A 5153-nucleotide genomic window follows, 5' to 3' on the forward strand; every position below is an offset into this window, starting at 1 on the left:
TGGCAGTTTCCTCCAGTGTGTAAATGCCATGATGAGGTAGGGTTGGGGCCTTTCAGAAAATGGTAGCTTTTCCCTGAGGGGCAACTCCTGAAACACTCATGGAACACATTCTCAGGGTTTTTTTTTTTTTTTTTTACTTAGTTTCAATTGTTTGCCTAGGCTGTTGTAGGGAGGGGCAGCCTCTGGCTCTGTTTACCATGTGAAGGACATCACTCCACAGAGGCTCCACTGGCTTGGTGGGGTGACATTCCCCTGTGTGGAGCTGAGCCTGACAGGTCATGTCTACTTCCTGTGACCTACTAAATGACTCTTTTGTTTTCTTCCAAGGCCTGAATTGGAGCTAGTTGCTCAGCCCTGGGGAGGTCAGTAACATAGATGGAGATCTCTGGTAGTGGGGGAGGGGCGGCCTTCCCTTCTCTGATCCCTGAGAAGGAGTAAGGATGTCAGGATTCTACTCATGTAAGAGTGTTGGTTCCTGGGTCATCTCTGGTCTGTGATCTGCAGGATGAAGATATCTGCTCCTTGTCAGTTCTTGCTGGTGTTGAGTAGAATCTGCTCACCAGCCACGTCTAGGGCCTTTGTCATGGACTCTCTCTGTAGGTATGGTGGCTATAGCCACTGGCGCTGTACCTACTGCCACCTCAGCTGTGGCTACTGGCAAGTGCTCAGATCTGTCATCTTGCCTGGATTTTCCATCTTTGGCCAAACTCTCTGTACTGTGATGGCACACTTGGTGTGACTGGAACATTTAAACTGCTTTCTATGTAAGAGCTTGTTTATCCTCCAGCTTCTTCTCCTCCATCTTTCCCCAAAACCTCATGATTTTTTGAGTGTTTTTTTAGTGAAAAATGTTTTTGGTGTTTATATTTTGGTTTGGCATAAAATGAGCCTACTATTGTCTTAATTTAATAAAAAAAACTTTCTGATTCTATGACAGCATAAATTTTGTGGGTAATGGTTAAGACTAGGTTGACTTTCTGAAAAAAAAAATCACCACCCATAAAAGAGGAACAAAAAGAAAATAACATATGACAGGAAACATTAATCTTAATGGACTAATAGTCTGTCAGTTTGATTTAACTTTTAATCAAAAATTAAAGTAATACTTGATAATGTTTTATTAACATATTTAAATTTCTTCATTCTTGTCATTTAAGATTCACTTTATAAAGAAATTCAACAGGTGACAGTGTTTTTTCATGACTTTTCCAAAGAAATGATCATTTCATCATTATAGTGTATAGCACAATATACCCAGAAAGCATTTAAGGAAAAATTTTTTCCCATTCTTTGGTTTGCTTCAGTCTGTATTTAAAGCTGCATACCACATTTTACACACTCTATTGTCTGTCTTCTCATTTGAAACATTTCAATAAGTTTTCTTTCCCTAGTTTGTCAGCCAGCAAATCTTTATAAAACAACATGCTTTCATTCATTGTGCTTTCCAAAATATATCTTACAAATGCCAAAACGAAGCACAATCGGAAACATCTGTGGATTTTTCCACCTAGAGTACAAAGTAATCACTTTCCAAACTCCTTAGAACCAGCTGTTCACTGGCATTAATTGTGCTGTCACTTCCATGCTTTAAAACAACAGCATTTGACAATGGCGTACATTTTAATTGGTTTACCACATTTGGTTTGTTTTCAGCAAGGACTGTCTTCACGGAAGATGGTAATGGATGAGGTTTGTAATTATGTATTTTGAAAGGGCTCTAAGTTGTGGATATAGAATATCCATTTCAGTGACTAAATATTTAAATTAAATCCTATAATGGATACTCCAATTTTCTGATTAAAGTGTTCTACAATCTAGATATTTTTTAAGGAAATATTGTAATTGTTTCCTTGGTGACAACGTAATTGGAAGACTTAAAATTTTCTTTTTTTTTTATAGTGAAAACGCTGTACAGAGGGGTTACAATTACATGGGCAAGATAATGAGTACATTTCTTTTTTTTCTTTTTCTTTCTTTTTTTTGGGGGGGGTCTGGTCTTGGGGTCTGGGCGCTGTCCCTCAGCTCTTCAGCTCAAGGCTAGTGCTCTACCACTTGAGCCACAGCACCATTTCTGGCTTTTTTCTTTTTGCTTATGTGGTGCTGACGAATCGAACCCAGGGCCTTGAGCATGCAAGGCAAGCGCTCTACCACTGAGCCACCTTCCTAGCCCATGAGTGCATTTCTTATCAAGCATTGTAGTCTCCTCCTTGGTTTCCCCTTCCCATCTCTTCCCTTCCCATCCTTCCACCCCCTCCCTCTCCACGCAATCCTCCTCCCCGCCCCCACCAAAGTTGTAAAGTTCGTTTTTCCATATAACGACTTGTACATCTCATTGTTCCAAAGGATCCAACTGTACCCCTATTTAAACGATTTGTTTTTTTCCTTCCCTTCCACAAATTATACCAACCTCAAATACAGTGAAAGCAGGGTTATACCATGGGGGAGGGACATACAAAGCAACAAAGAAATAATCTTATAAATGTGTAGAAACAATCACCTGAAAGAAAAAAAATTTGAATACATATATTAGGGTTCACTTCCCTAAAATCAACTTATCTGACCTTTTCTGCTTGACTCAGACATATACTAGTTATTGCAAATAAGGGAAACCATGGGACCTAAGTTTCTTTGGTACCGGCTTACTTCACTTAATATGAATTTTTTTCTATGGAAGACTTAAAATTTTCATATACTATTGCCGTCTTAAATGAAGTGAATGTACCTGGGTTTGCATACAGAACTTTTGGGACAGCATTAATGTTTGAATCTTTGATGGGATTTGATTGGGAATTGTGGCAGGCTTTCATGGTATGAGAAGAAAAAGGATCTGATTGGAATTTATAGCAATATCTAGTTGCTTCCACCCCTGGACAAGTCATTATCATTGGTGAAGATGTTGCCATTTGAATTTACAATGCCCCAGAAAGACCTATGTGTTAAAGAAAAATGACTTTCCATTTCCTCCCAGACTGTGGAGAATACTGAATAGTTCTTCTGGAGATTAAGTTCTTCAGAATAAAACCTATGAGAACATGCACTCTCATCTTCTTTCTTCTTTTCTCTTTTAATCATTCTAGGTCAAAAACATTTCTTTTTGTCATACTCCTCACCTTGACATTGTCTTGTCACAGGCCACCAAAACAATAAAACCGACTGAACATACACTGAAACCTTCAAACTTATAAATCTGAGTAAGCCTTTCTGTTTAATAAATGGACAATATCATTTATTATGGTAGGTTATAAAGCTAACACAGAAATCTAGTCTTTGTAACAATGTAGAGTATATAAAAATGCTTCATTATAAAATATCTAACTCCAAGTTATATTTTGTGTTTTTGTTTCTGTAGATCTTAAGGCTTAAACTCATGGCCTGACTGGTCGTTTTGTGTTCAAGGCCAGTGCTCTACATAAAATCTGAACTGGAACTCCTTTTCTCCTGGTGGTTAATTGGAAATAAGAATCTAATGAACTTTCCTATTCTGGCTGACCTATTCATGTTGCATACTTTATGTAATTCCAATTCTCAGCATTATATACATGTTCCAACTACAATATAAAAAACTTAAAATATACTAAGGATATTTGTAAAGTATAAAATGAGGGAAGAATTTTCATCCTTTAGAAATCTATGCAAAATCTATGCTAAACTATTGATATTTTACTGGACCTTTCCTGCAACCAGTTTGATATAGTTTAATACTTGTCACACAAACTTTCTCTGTATTCTACTGCATATATACTTTTTCACATATGTTTGTATATGTATACATATATGTATCTATCTATATATGTTCCAATGTGCATCATCAGACTTGAAACTGCTTTGTTTTGCTGTTCAGCAATGAACCTTGTCGGCTCATTCTGTGACAATATCTGTTCTCATTTTCATCATTCCTTTATTTACCAAATCATCAACCTTCTAAAATCAGCTTCATTTCTTGGGTAAGGTTACCAATCAGTCCAACAAATATCCACCCAGAGGCTTTTAATAAAGCAAGTTTTAAGGAAGAATATAACATGAAGTGACAACTACAGAAATTCCACAGAGACCTGACATCTTTCACATTTCTGTCTTCCTTCTCTTCTCATACTTCAGAAAGTATTGACTAACACTATAAATATACTGCAATTATAAGTTAAGGATCAGTGTTTTCTTTCCAACCTGAAGCCTTCTTTTCCAGATTCTTGACATAAACTTTTTGGAAGATTTTTTGGATTGTGATGGGATTCCACCCAAAACAAAGCCATGTATATCAAGAAAGTCAATGTTTTCAACTCAGAGTACTAAACAAAAGAGGGAGAAAATTAAGGTTAGCTATATATGTTAAGCACAAATATAGGCAATATCAAGATATCTTGAAATTGTATACTTTTACTGGATAAAGTGGCTCAAACCTGTAATATTATCTACTTAGAAAACAGAGATTAGAGAATTGCAGTTCCAGGCAAGCCCAGACCAAAAAAAAAAGGAAGTTTCAGAAACTCTAACCATTTGATGGGTGCTATATGTTTTGCTTGTGTTAGGAGGACCACAGTCCAAGCAGACCCAGGCATAGTGATACTTACCTCAAAAGAAGCAATGAAGTTACAATCTGCAGGTATGGCAGTAGTAGAGATACCAAAGTTGTAAAGTTCCTTTCATTGTTGCAATGGGTCTACTTGTATCCCTATTTAAACATTTTCCCCTTCCCCTCCACAAATTATGCCAACATCAAAAATGTGTGCTTATGTAAGAAATGCATGATTCTAAAATTTCATGACAATTCTTTTGAACTTACTTTTTTGTGGAATTGACTAAGAAAATAAATTACACCTTCTATATAAAAAATGTTCTGTGCTTAATCCGGCAGCCTATACACTAACATCAGAATGATACAGAGAAGATTAGCATGGCCCCTGCTCAAGGATGACTTGAAAATTAGTGAAGCAATCCATGTTTTTACAACAACAAATGCTGGAGGGGATGGGGCCACCAGGGAACCCTACTGCATTCTTGGTGGGAGTGTAAAAGTCTTCAACCACTTTGGAAAGCAGTATGGAGTTTCCTCAAACGACTCCACATAAAGCTCCCCTATGACCCAGCAATCCCACTTTTGTTCATTTACCCAAAGGATCACAAACAAGTCCATACTAAAACTACCAGCACAACTA

General features: G+C 37.1%; 1 non-coding gene across 1 annotated transcript; it reads left to right on the forward strand.

Annotated features, from left to right (window-relative positions):
- Positions 1-4836: 4836 nt before the first annotated feature.
- Positions 4837-4943, forward strand: LOC138827539 (U6 spliceosomal RNA). The gene has a single exon (XR_011372118.1). It is a non-coding gene; the product is annotated as a U6 spliceosomal RNA (small nuclear RNA).
- The last annotated feature ends 210 nt before the right edge of the window (positions 4944-5153 follow it).

The sequence above is a fragment of the Dipodomys merriami genome, unplaced genomic scaffold (assembly GCF_024711535.1).
Source record: "Dipodomys merriami isolate MVZ:Mamm:240054 unplaced genomic scaffold, mDipMer1.0.p SCAF_1564, whole genome shotgun sequence".
Classification (NCBI taxonomy): domain Eukaryota; kingdom Metazoa; phylum Chordata; class Mammalia; order Rodentia; family Heteromyidae; genus Dipodomys; species Dipodomys merriami.